The 14,273-nt window shown below is 45.2% G+C and overlaps 1 non-coding gene across 1 annotated transcript; it reads right to left on the reverse strand.

The window, feature by feature from the left end:
* Positions 1-13,987: 13,987 nt before the first annotated feature.
* On the reverse strand, positions 13,988-14,060 carry trnam-cau (transfer RNA methionine (anticodon CAU)). The gene has a single exon. It is a non-coding gene; the product is annotated as a tRNA-Met (tRNA).
* Between the last annotated feature and the right edge of the window lie 213 nt (positions 14,061-14,273).

A 14,273-nucleotide genomic window follows, 5' to 3' on the forward strand; every position in this document is an offset into this window, starting at 1 on the left:
GACACACGACAACGCAAAATCGTCCAGCAGAAATTGATAGCCAAGTTCCGCACCCATGAGGACGGCCTCAACCGGGATCTTGGGTTCATGTCACGCTACACCTTACCCCACCAGCGAACAAATGTTATCTGTTTTTAATATAATGGGTCATTTGCTGGCTCTCTCTGCCTTCCGGATGTTTCTGCCTCTCTCTGTTTTTTTTCTCTGTTTTTTTCCCTGTTTGTTTTTTTGTTGAATGTGTATTCGGGGGTTCTGCAGGTGACACCTCTCTGTCTGAACACGGTGATTGCCTTGGCAACGGGCAGTTGCAGGGGCAGTCTGTAAACACCATGTATTGTTCTATATGTATAAATGCGTAGGCTTCAAGGAGCTCCTGAAACATTTACCTGAGGAAGGAGGAAGTCTCCGAAAGCTTGTGAATTTAAAATAAAATTGCTGGACTATAACTTGGTGTTGTAAAATTGTTTACAATTGTCAACCCCAGTCCATCACCGGCATCTCCACATCATCATTGATTCACACAGTGGATGGGTGACCCAGCACTGTGATCATTGATTCACACAGTGGGTGTGTGACCCCGCACTGTGATCATTGATTCACACAGTGGGAGGGTGACCCAGCACTGTGATCATTGATTCGCACAGTGGGTGAGTGACCCAGCACTGTGATCATTGATTCACACAGTGAGTGGGTGACCCAGCACTGTGATCATTGATTCACACAGTGGGTGGGTGTCCCAGCACTGTGATCATTGATTAACACAGTGGGTGGGTGATCCAGCACTGTGATCACTGATTCACACAGTGGGTGGGTGACCCAGCCCTGTGATCATTGATTCACACAGTGGGTGGGTGAACCAGTACTGTGATTATTGATTCACACAGTGGGTGGGTGACTCAGCACTGTAATCATTGATTCACACAGTGGGTGAGTGTCCCAGCACTGTGATCATTGATTCACACAGTGGATAGGTGACCTAGCACTGTGATCATTGATTCACACAGTGGGTGTGTGACCCAGCACTGTGATCATTGATTCACACAGTAGGTGAGTGACCCAGCACTGTGATCATTGATTCACACAGTGGGTGAGTGACCCAGCACTGTGATCATTGATTCACACAGTGGGTGGGTGACCCAACACTGTGATCATTGATTCACACAGTGGGTGAGTGACCCAGAACTGTGGTCATTGATTCACACAGTGGAAGGGTGACCCAGCATTGTGATCACTGATTCACACAGTGGGTGGGTGACCCAGCACTGTGATCATTGATTCACACAGTGGGTGGGTGACCCAGCACTGTGATCATTGATTCACACAGTGGGTGAGTGACCCAGCACTGTGATCATTGATTCACACAGTGGGTGAGTAACCCAGCACAGTTATCATTGATTCACACAGTGAGTGGGTGACCCAGCACTGTGATCATTGATTCACACAGTGGGTGGGTGACCCAGCACTGAGATCATTGATTCAATCAGTGAGTGCTTGACACTGAAACTGTAATCATTGATTCACAGTTATGTCCTGTCCCACCGGCAGCTCAGACACACCAGGGCTGGCAGTACAGCTGTATACTGTCAGGGGAGAATAGCCCTGGAAGTGGTTAACATTGACTCGGGATCCCAAGAAGTCTCATGTCATCAGGTCAAATATTGGCAAGACAACCTCCTGTAATTACCACCTACTGCTCTCCCTCAGCTGATGAATCAGTCCTCCTCCATGTTGATCACCAATTGGAGGAAGGACTGAGGGTAGCAAGGGCACAGAATGGACTCTAGGTGGGGGACTTCAACGTCCATCACCAAGAGTGGCTCAGTAGCACCACTACTAACGGAGCTGACCGAGTCCTGAAGAAAACAGCTGCAAGACTGGGCCTGCGGCAGGTGGTGAGTGAACCAATACGTGGGAAAAACCGACTTGACCTCATCATAAGACCTTAAGACCATAAGAGATAGTAGCAGGAGCAGGCCATTCGGGCCCTCGAAACTGCTCAGCCATTTAATGAGATCATGGCTGATCTGATTTTTACCTCAACTCTACTTTCCCGCCTTTTCCCCATATCCTTTGACTCCCTTGCTGATCAAAAATGTGTCTAACTCAGCCTTGAATGTATTCAATGACTCAGCCTCCACAGCTTTTTGGTGTAAAGAATTCCAAAGATTCACGACCCTCTGGGTGAAAAAATTCCACCTCATTTCCGTCTTAAACGGGCGACCTCTCATTCTGAGACTATGCCCCCGAGTTTTAGATTCCCCCATGTGCGATGACATCCTCTCAGCATCTACCCTATCGAGTCCCCTCAGAATCTTATATATTTCAATAAGATCTCCTTCCATTCTTCTGAACTTCAATGAGTAAAGACCCAACCTGTTCAATCTTTCCTCATAAGAGAACCCTTCCATCCCTGGAGTCAACCAAGTGAACCTTCTCTGAACTGCCTCCAATGCAAGTATGTCCTTCCTTAAATAAGGGCACCAGAACTGTACGCATTACTCCAGGTGTGGTCACACCAGCATCCTGTACAGTTGTCGCATGACTTCCCTGTTTTTATATTCCATCCCCCTGGAATTAAAGGCCAATAGTCCGTTTGCCTTCCGGATTACATGCTGCACCTGTATGTTGACTTTTTGTGTTTCATGTACAAGGACACCCAGATCCCTCTCTACCGCAGCATTTTGTAGTATTTCTCCATTCAAATAATATTTTGATTTTTTATTTCCCTCCCAAAGCGGATGGCTTCACATTTTCCCACATTATATTCCATCTGCCAAAATTTTGCCCATTCGCTTAACCTGTCAATATCCATTTACAGACACTTTGTGTCCTCATCGCAACTTGCTTTTCCACCTATCTTTGTATTATCAGCAAATTTGGCCACAAGACACTCTGTTACTTCATGCAAATCATTGATATATATTGTAAATAGTTGAGGCTCCAGCACTGAGCCTTGCGGCACCACAATAGTTACAGATTGCCATTTTTAAAATGACTCTTTTATCCCGACTCTCTGTTTTCTGTTCGTTATCCAATCCTCTATCCATGCCAGTATATTACCCCCAATACCATGAGCTCTTAGCTTGCGAAGTAATCTTTTATGTGGCACCTTATCGAAAGCCTTTTGGAAATCCAAATATACTGCATCCATTGGTTCCCCTTTATCCACGCTGCCCGTTACTTCCTCAAAGAACTCTAATAAATTTATCAGACACGATTTCCCCTTCATAAAGCCATGTTCACTCTCCTTGATTGTATTATGAGTCTCCAAATATCCTGCTGCTACTTCCTTAACAATGGATTCTGGCATTTTCCCAATGACAGATGTACGGCGAACTGGTCAAAAGTTACCTGCTCTCTGTTTCCCTCCCTTCTTGAGGTTTGCGGCTTTCCAATCCGCTGGGAACTTTCCAGAATCTAGTGAATTCTGGAAGATTACAACCAAAGCATCCACTATCTCTGTAATCACTTCCTTTAAGACCCTCGGATGCAAGCCATCAGGTCCAGGGGATTTGTCAGCCTTTAGACCCATTAGTTTACCAAGTACTTTTTCTCTAGTGATAGTAATTGTTTTTAGTTCCTCCCTTCCCTTTGTCCCTTGGTTTTCTGCTAGTTTGGTACATTATTCGTGTCTTCTACTGTGAAGGCAGATACAAAATATCTGTTCAATTCCTCTGCCATTTCTTTGTTTCTATTATTATTTCCCCAGTCTCATCCTCCAAGGGACCAATGTTTACTTCAGCTACCCTTTTCCTTTTTATATACTTGTAGAAGCTTTGACTGTCAGTTTGCATATTTCTTGCTAGTTTACTCACATGATTTATTTTCTCCCTCTTTATTATTCTTATCGTCATCCTTTGCTGGTTTTTAAAGTTTTCCCAATCTTCGGGCTTACCAGTAATCTTTGGCATGTTGTATGCTTTTTCTTTTCACCTGGGACCATCCTTGACTTCCTTGGTTAGCCATGGTTGGTTCATCCTTTTTGTGGCATCTTTCCTCCTCACAGGAATATATTCTTGTTGCGAGTCATAAAATATCTTTTTAAATGTTTTCCACTGCTTATCCACCACCATACCATCTAATCTGTTTGCCCGGTCCACTTTAGTCAATTCCTCCCTCATTCGTTTATAATTGCCCATGTTTCAGTCTAATATAGTAGTTTCAGACCCAAAATCCTCGCCCTCAAACTGGATGTGAAATTCTATCATGTTATGATCACTGATTCCCAAGGGATCCTTTACTTTGAGATCATTAATTAAACCTGTTCCGTTACCCATTACCAGATCCAAAATGGCCTGTTCCCATGTTGGTTCCCGACGTATTGATCAAAGAAACAGTCCCTAATATGCTCCATGAACTGTGATCTCACGGTGTGACCTATCCAGTAAAAGGGGCCTCACCCTGTCATCTCACGGTGGGGTCGGGAGGGGGGTGATGAGACCCGTCCAGTTAAAGAAGCCTCAAGCATCATCTTCCGGTCCAGAGTCCGCTCCGTGGAGCAGGACGAGAAGTGCTCGCGCTTCGTCTTCCAGAAGCTGCACCGAGAGACCTCTGGTGATCAGCAGCCTGAAGGAGGAAGAGGGCTCGGTGACGTCTTCACAGGCCGACATACTGAGGATCAGCAAATCCTTTTATGCTGGACTTGCTGAACTTCAAGGCCACCCCACCTTGTACTGTACAGAATGTAATATTAGATATGTACTGAGTCCACCCCACCTTGTATTGTACAGAATGTAATATAAGATATGTACTGAGTCCACCCTACCTTGTCTTGTACAGAATGTAATATAAGATATGTACTGAGTCCACCCCACCTTGTCTTGTACAGAATGTAATATAAGATATGTGCTGAGTCCACCCCACCTTGTCTTGTACAGAATGTAATATAAGATATGTGCTGAGTCCACCCCACCTTGTCTTGTACAGAATGTAATATAAGATATGTGCTGAGTCCACCCCACCTTGTCTTGTACAGAATGTAATATAAGATATGTGCTGAGTCCACCCCACCTTGTCTTGCACAGAATGTAATATAAGATATGTGCTGAGTCCACCCCACCTTGTCTTGTACAGAATGTAATATAAGATATGTGCTGAGTCCAACCCACCTTGTCTTGCACAGAATGTAATATAAGATATGTACTGAGTCCACCCCACCTTGTCTTGTACAGAATGTAATATAAGATATGTACTGAGTCCACCCCACCTTGTATTGTGCAGAATGTAATATAAGATATGTACTGAGTCCACCCCACCTTGTATTGTGCAGAATGTAATATAAGATATGTACTGAGTCCACCCCACCTTGTCTTGTACAGAATGTAATATAAGATATGTACTGAGTCCACCCCACCTTGTCTTGTACAGAATGTAATATAAGATATGTGCTGAGTCCACCCCACCTTGTCTTGTACAGAATGTAATATAAGATATGTGCTGAGTCCACCCCACCTTGTCTTGTACAGAATGTAATATAAGATATGTGCTGAGTCCACCCCACCTTGTCTTGTACAGAATGTAATATAAGATATGTGCTGAGTCCACCCCACCTTGTCTTGTACAGAATGTAATATAAGATATGTGCTGAGTCCACCCCACCTTGTATTGTACAGAATGTAATATAAGATATGTACTGAGTCCATCCCACCTTGCATTGTACAGAATGTCATCTAAAATATGGACTGAATCCACCCCACATTGTATTGTACAGAATGTAATATAAGATATGGACTGAGTCCACCTCAACTTGTATTGTAACGAATGTAAAATAAGATATGTACTGAGTCCACCCCACCTTGTATTGTACAGAATGTAATATAAGATATGTACTGAGTCCAACCCACCTTGTATTGTACAGAATGTAATCTAAGATATGGACTGAGTCCAACCCACCTTATATTGTACAGAATGTAATAGAAGATATGTGCTGTGTTTTGCATTGAATTAATGGGATCACAGTGTGTGCGAGCTATTTTGTATTGTTTTGAACTGTAATTGCGATTTTTACGCTGAACTGTGTTTTTCCTTAAATTTTATGAAATAAAGTATATTTTGAAATTTTATAAAGGTGGCTGCTCAAAGCCGCTCCCTGCTGGTGAGTAGAGAACAATGCTCGAGCGAAACAACCGTGTTCGGGCAGACACAGAACGCTTTTCGGTTTGGAGAAAGGAAAAGAGGTGTCGACATGTTGAGAGCTGTCGACTGCCTGAAAAGTTACAAGAGCGGCCTTGAGCTAACTCCTGCTTAATCCAAAAGTGCACTCGCTCCTTCAAACTGGAATTGAAACAGTGATCTAAGAATGATTTTGCTTTGATGTTAATTAATTATACTCTCCTCGACTAGCTGAGCTCAAGAAGGGAAGCAGCGAAAAATCCTTCTCTTTGTTGATTGTTCATCGTGCACCTTTTGACACTCCCGGACTCGAGGAGTCGCGTGTGCATGACCGAGACTGACTCGGTTCCCGATTATATCACAGCACTGTGGGAGTGTGAGGTGCTACTTACTCTGCGCACGCTGGAGCAATGGATAATATGTCCAGACGATTGTCCGATCGACTCCTATCTGCCTGGATGGCTTTTGCAAACTGCCCATTACTTTTTGACTTTCGAGAGCTTGCAAACTGTCTTCCTTGGTAGTGCTGACTGGCGGCTTCCATCGTGAGCGCATTCTGAACACAGCAATTAGTGCATCGGTTTCATTAACCTGAATGGTCCTGAATTCAATCCTCAGAGAAAAGCATCAGCATTTGTGGATCTTTTTCCATCTTTCCTGAACACCAAAATCATGAACTTTTGCTCATTGCAGCACACCAAATGATTTGCTGCCCCTTGACCTCTGTATTGAAGTTTAGGATTTCCGTGGGTTATGGGCTCACTGACAACTGACATTTTTGTTTCTGGAAAATTGCCCTCAGGTTAAAAAAAAAAGTGGAGAAGGCGGGTGTCGATCCTGCTACTTCTCATATGCTAAGCGAGCGCTCGACCATTTGAGCTGATTCCCCAGTTATTTTTAGTAAATTTCCCTTCACAGTAGCCGCTTCACACTTACCTCCAATTGCAGAGAAATCTTGCCTTGGATTGGACCCCTCCTTGAATATATTCAATACTTTCTCCAATCGGCGGTATCGAGCATCATCAAATGAGCAACAGAAGAACGGGAAGCCACAGTAATCGTGAATGATGCTGAGAAGAGCCCGAGCCTGCGGAAGGCAGATGAGGTCACAGGAAAGGAATAGCGGCCTCGAGATAGAGGGAGCAGCGGGAGTCCTGTCTGACTGATGGAAGGCATTTTTGCCTGAACGTGAGTGCGGTTTGACGTGTTGTTGCTCAAAGGCATTCCCTGCTGGAGAGCAGAGGCAAATGCTTGAAAAAACAGCCGTGCGAGGGCAGACACAGAAAGCTTTCAGGTCTGAGAAAGGAAACTCATGATCTCCTGTGCCTCAGCGCCAAAATGTTAAGCTCTAGGCTGCCTATAAAGTTAAGAAAGCGGCCTTGAGCTAATTGCTGCTTACTCAAAAAGCACACTCATTTCTTGGAGCCAGAATGAAACCAGCAACCTAAGGATGACTTTGCTTTGTTTTCGACTACAGTCCTCTGCATTACCAGTTGAGCGATCGAAGGGAAGCAGCAAAGATTGCTCTCTTTGGTGATTGTTCACTCTGCGCCTTTTGACACCAAAGAGTGGGACCTTTGCTGCTTCCCTTCGATCGCTCAGCTGGTAGAGCGGAGAACTGTTGTAAAATAACAGATCAAAATCATCCTTAGGTTGCTTGTTTGAAGTAGCGAACGTGCTTTTGGAGTAAGCAGCAATTAACTCAAGGCCGTTCTCTTTACTTAACAGGTAGCCGACGGCTTAACATGTTGGCGCTGAGGCACAGGAGACCTCATTTCCTCCCTCAAACCTGAAAGCTTTCTGTGTCTGCCCGAACACGGCTGTTTTGCTCCAGCATTTGCCTCTGCTCACCGGCAGGGAGTGCCTTTGAGTAACAACACTTCAAATCGCTTTCAGGCAAAATAGTCTTCTATCCGTCAGTCAGAGAGACAGGGCTCTCGCTGCTCCCTCAAGCTCGGGCGCCTATTTCTTTCCGGTGACCTTGTCTGCCTTCCGCAGGCTCGGGCTCTTCTCAGCATCGTTCACGATTACTGGGGCTTCCCGTTCTGCTGTTGCTCACTTGCTGATGTTCGATACAGCCGATTGGAGCAAAGTATTGATTGTATTCAGGGAGGGGGCCAACCCAAGGCAAGATTTCTCTGCTGGTCGTGGAGCTGCTTGGAGGCGAGTGCGAAGCAGCTACTGTGAAGGGCACTTTACAAGAAACAACTTCAAATATGGAATAAAGGGGGCCGTAGCAACATGTATGCAGAATTGACTAAGGGACAGGAAACAGAGAGTAGTGGTGAACGGTTGGTTTTCTGACAGGTGGGAGGTATACAGTGGTGTTCCCCAGGGGTTGGTCCTGGGACCATTGCTTTTCTTGATATACATTAATGACTTGGACTTGGGTGTATAGAGCATAATTTCCAGATTTGCAGATGACACAATACTTGGAAGAATAGTAAACAATGAGGAAGATGGTGATAGAATTCAAGAGGATATAGACACGTTGGTGGCATGGGCGGACATGCGGCAGATGAAAATTAATGCAGAAAAATGCAAAGTGATGCATTTCAGTACGAATAACGAGGAGAGGCAATATAAATTAGAGAGCACAAATCTAAAAGGGGTACAGGAACAGAGAGATTTGGGGGTGTATGTGCACAAATCATTGAAGGTGGCAGGGCAGGTTCAGAAAGTGGTTCAAAAGCACACAGGATCCTGGGCTTTATAAATAGACTACAAAGGTATGGAAGTCATGATGAAACTTTATAAAACACCAGTTCGGACACAAATGCAGAATTGTGTCCAGTTCTGGGCACCGCACTTTAGGAAAGATGTGAAGGTCTTGGAGTCGGTCCAGAAGAGATTTACTAGAAGTATTCCAGAGGTGAGGGACTTTAGTTACGTGGGTAGACTGGAGAAGGTGGGGTTGCTCTCCTTGGAAAAGAGACGGTTGCGAGCAGATTTGATAGATGTCTTCAAAATCACGAAAGGCCCAATTAGAATAGATAGAGAGAAACCGTTCCCATTGGCGAAAGGATGAAGGACCAGACGTCATAGATTTAAGATGATTGGTGAAAGAACCAAAAGGTGACATGAGGAAAAAGTTTTTTACACAGCGAGTGGTTAGGAACTGGAATGGACTGCCCGAGGGGATGATTCATCATGGAAAGGAAAAAAATGGAAGGGCTACGGGGATGGGGCGGGGGAGTGGGACTCGCTGGATTGCTCTTGAATGAATCCAGCGTGGACTCGCTGGGTCGAATGTCCTCCTTTCGTGCTGTAATTGTTGTCTGATTCTGGTCGAGTGCTCGCTGAGCATGTGAGAGATCGCAGGATCGATTCTTGCATTCTCCACTCACCTTTTGACTTGGGTCAATTGTACAGAAACAAAAGTGTCGCCAAAATACAGCGAGCCCATGGTCCATGTACTTCTTAAACTTCACTGCGTGCTACGGTACAGAGAGGTCAAGGGGCAGCAAATCTTTTGGTGTGCTGCAGGAAGCAAAAATTCTTGATTTTGGTCTTGAGCAAAGATGAGGTGAGAGATGGACAAAAACCTTTATGATATTTCCTCTGAAGATTGAACTCAGGACCTGCAGATTATGAGACTGACGCGTTGTCTGCTGCGCTAAGAAGGCACATAACGGGAAATTTATCAGGCACCACTAACAAGTAGGAAAGTTTACAAGGTGTAAAGTCATAAACTAATCGGCAGTTTGCAAAAAACATCCATCCAGGTCGTAATCGAATCAATAATCTTCTGAATTCTGGTCAGACACGTTACCCATTGCTCCACTGGCCCAGGGCGCACAGAGTAAGGAGGAGCTCACACGCTGACAGCGCTGCAGTATGAGCAGGTACCGAGTCAGTCTCGGTCATGCCCACGCGATTCCACGAGTCCGGGAATGTCAGAAGGCTCACGGTGAACAATCATCAAAGAGAGGGACCTTTGCTGCTTCCCTTCGATAGCTCAGCAGGTAATGTGGTAAAACTTGTAGAGATTAAAACTTGAAAGCAAAATCGCTGGTTTAATTCCGGCTCGGAGTAGCGCATATGCTTTTGGAGTAAGCGGTACTGAGCTCAAGGCCGCTTTCTTAACTTTACAGACATCTTATTGTTTAAAATGTTGGCGCGTTTCCTTTCTCAAACCTGAAAGCTTTCCGTGTCTGTCCGAACACGGCTGTTTTGCACGAGCATTTGCCTCTGTTCACCAGCAGGGTGTGCCTTTGAGTGACAAAATTTCAAACCGCTTTCAAGCAAAATAGACTTCTCTCAGTCAGACAGACAGTGCTCCCGCTGTTCACTCAAGCTGGGGGCAGTTGTTCCTTCCGGTAACTTCTTCAACCTTCCACAGGCTCGGGCTCTTCTCAGCATCATTCACGATTACTGTGGCTTCCCGTTCTGTTGTTGCTCACTTGCTAATGCTCGATAGCGCCTATTCGAGCAAAGTATTGATGTATTCAAGGAGGGGGCCAACCCAAGGTCGGTCGTGGAGCTGCCTGGAGGCGAGTGCGAAGCAGCTACTGTGAAGGGCAATTTACAAGGAACAACCTCAAATATGGAATAAAGGGGCAGTAGAAACATCGATACAGAATTGGCTAAAGCACAGGAAACAGAGAGTAGTGGTGAACGGTTGTTTTTCGGACTGGAATGAGGTATACAGTGGTGTTCCACAGCCGTCAGTGCTGGGACCACTGCTTTTCTTGATATATATTAATGATTTGGACTTGGGTGTACAGGGCACAATATCAAAATTTGCAGATGACGCAAAACATGGAAGCTTCGTGAACAGTGAGGAGGATAGTGATAGACCTCAAGAGAATATAGACAGGCTGGTGGTATGGGCGGACATGTGGCAGATGAAAATTAACACAGAAAATTGCAAAGTGATGCATTTCGGCAGAAATAACAGGGGAGGTAACGTAAACCAGAGTGCACAACTCTAAAAGGGGTACAGGAAAATAGAGATCCGGGTGTATATGTGAACAAATCGTTGAAGGTGACAGGGCAGGTTGAGAAAGCGGTTAAAAAAGCATAGGGGATCCTGGGCTTTATGGATAGACTACAAAAGTATGGAAGTCATGATGAACCTTTATAAAACACTGGTTCGACCACAACTGCAGAATTGTGTCCAGTTCTGGGCACCGCACTTTAGGAAAGATGTGAAGGTCTTGGAGTCGGTCCAGAAGAGATTTATGAGAATTATTCCAGGCGTGAGGGACTTTAATTACGTGGGTAGACTGGAGAAGCTGAGGTTGTTCTCCTTGGAACAGAAACGGATGCGAGCAGATTTGATAGATATCTTCAAAATCACGAATGGCCCAATCAGAGTAGATGGAGAGAAACCGTTCCCATTGGCGGAAGGGTGAAGGACCAGAGGACATAGATTTAAGGTGATTGGTAAAAGAACCAAAGGTGACCTGAGGAAACACTTTTTTACAAAGCGAGTGTTTAGGATCTGGGTGATTCAATCATGGAAAGGAAAAAAAATGGAAGGGATGGAGCGGGGGAGTGGGACGAGCTGGATTGCTCTTGAATAAATCCAGCGTGGACTCGATGGGTCGAATGGCCTCCTTCCGTGCTGTAATCTTTCTATATTCTGGCCGAGTGCTCGCTGAGCATGTGAGAGATAGCAGGATCGATTCTTGCATTCTCCACTCACCTTTTGACTTGGGTCAATTGTCCAGAAATAAATGTGGCGTCAGTTTTTAGCAAGCCCATGGTCCATGTATTTCTTAAATTTCACTGCGTGCTACAGTACAGAGAGGTCAAGGGGCAGCAAATCTTTTGGTGTGCTGCAGGAAGCAAAAATTCTTGAGTTTAGTCTTGAGCAAAGATGAGGTGAGAGATGGTAAAAAAAATCTTTATTATGCCTTCTCTGAGGATTAAACTTAGGACCTTCAGATGATGAGATTGACGCGCTGCCCGCTGCGCTAAGAAGGCACTTAACATGGTACTTGTCAGGCAGCACTACCAAGTAGGACAGTTTGCAAGGTGTAAAGTCATAAACTAATCGGCAGTTTGCAAAAACCATCCATCCAGGTAGAAATCAAACCTACAATCTTCTGAATTCTGGTCAGACACGTTACCCACTGCTCCACTGGCCCAGGATGTAGAAAGCAAGTAGGAGCTCACACTCCCACAGCGCTGCGGTATGAGCAGGTACCGAGACAGTCTCGGTCATGCACACGCGGCTCGACGAGTCCGGGAGTGTAAGAAGGCGCACAGTGAACAATCATCAAAGAGAGGGACCTTTGCTCCATCCCTTCGATAGCTCAGCTGGTAGTGCGGAAAATTTGGAGAGATTAAAACTTGAAAGTTAAATCGCTGGTCTACTTCCGGCTCAAAGTAGCGAACATGCTTTTGGAGTAAGCGGTATTGAGCTAAAGGCCGCTTTCTTAATTTTACAGACTGCTTAAAATGTTGGCGCTTTTGCTTCCTCAAACCTTAAAGTTTTCCGTGTCTGTCCGAACATGACTGTTTTGCTCGAGCATTTGCCTCTGTTCACCAGGAGGGAGTGCCTTTGTGTAACAACACTTCAAACCACTTTCAGACAAAAAAGTCTTCTCTCAGACAGACAGAGCTCCCGCTGTTCCCTCAAGCTCGGGGCAGCTGTTCCTTCCGGTGACTTCTTCAACCTTCCGCATGCTCGGGCTCTTCTCAGCATCATTCACGATTACTGTGGCTTCCCGTTCTGCTTTTGCTCACTTGCTGATGCTCGATACCGCCGATTGGAGCAAAGCACTGAATATATTCAGGGAGGGTGCCAATTAAAGATTTTTCTACCATTCGTGGCGCTGCATGGAGGCGAGTGTGAAGCGGCTACTGTGAAGGGCAATTGATTACTAGCAACGGGGGTTAACTCAAATGGTAGAGCGCTCGCTTCGCATGTAAGAGGTAGCAACGTCGATACTTGTATTCTCCTCTCACCCTTTATCTTGGGGCAGTTGTCCAGAAACTAAAATGTTTGTCATTTGTCAGAGAGGCTATAACCAACGTAAATCCTAAGCTTCGATGCAGAGAGGTCAAGGGGCAGCAAATCTTCTGGTTTGCTGCAGTAAGCAAAAGTTCTTCATTTTGGTGCTCAGCCAAGATGGAAAGATGAGAGATACAAAGATGCTTCATAGGTCCCGATATCTTTTCTGATGATTGAACTCAGAATTATTCAAGGTTAGTGAGACTGATGCACTACTTGCTGTGTTAAGAACGCACTTATGCCGGAAACGGGCAGGCAACACTTCCAAGTAGGACAGTTTGCAAGGTATCTAAAGTCATCAAGTAATGGGCCGTTTGCAAAAAACATCCAGCCAAGTAGGAGTCAAACCTACAATCTTCTGATGTGTCGTCAGACACGTTATTTATTGCTTGACTGGCCCAGGGTGTGCAGAGTAAGTTACAGATCACAGTCCCACAGCACTGCGGTATGAGCAGGTACCGAGCAAGTCTCGGTCATGCCCACACGACTCCACGAGTCCGGGAGTGTCAAAGGGCGTACGGTGAGCAATCACTACAGAGAGGGACCTTTGCTGCTTCCCTTCGATAGCTCAGCTGGTTGAGCGGAAAATAACAGTTAATTAAACTCAAAATAAAGTTTTCCTTCGATCGATGTTTCAATTCCGGCTTGAAGGAGCGAGTGTACTTTTGGAAGAAGCAGCAATTAACTCAAGGTCGCTCTTTCAACTTTCCAATGTAAGGAATCTTACAACACCAGGTTATAGTCCAACAATTTTATTTTAAAATCACAAGCTTTCGGAGATTATCCCCTTCGTGAGGTGCTGCGTGCTATGGTACAGAGAGGTCAATCGGCAGCAAATCTTTTGGTGTGCTGCAGGAAGCAAAAATTCTTGATTTTGGTCTTGAGCAAAGATGGAAAAAGAAAGCTTAATTATGCCTTCTCTGAGGATTGAACTCAGGACCTTCAGATTATGAGACTGACGCGCTGCCTGCTGCGCTAAGAAGGCATTTGATGTCTAGATGTCCAGGCAGCACAAACATGTAGGACAGTTTGCAAGGTGTAAAGTCATAAACTAATCGGCAGTTTGCAAAAACCATCCATCCAGGTCGAAATCGAACCATCAGTTTTCTGAATTCTGGTCAGGCACGTTCCCCATTTCTCCACTGTCCCAGGGTGTGGAGAGTAAGTCGGAGATCACACTCCCACAGCGCTGCGGTAT

Source organism: Heptranchias perlo, unplaced genomic scaffold, assembly GCF_035084215.1.
Source record: "Heptranchias perlo isolate sHepPer1 unplaced genomic scaffold, sHepPer1.hap1 HAP1_SCAFFOLD_47, whole genome shotgun sequence".
NCBI classification, from domain to species: domain Eukaryota; kingdom Metazoa; phylum Chordata; class Chondrichthyes; order Hexanchiformes; family Hexanchidae; genus Heptranchias; species Heptranchias perlo.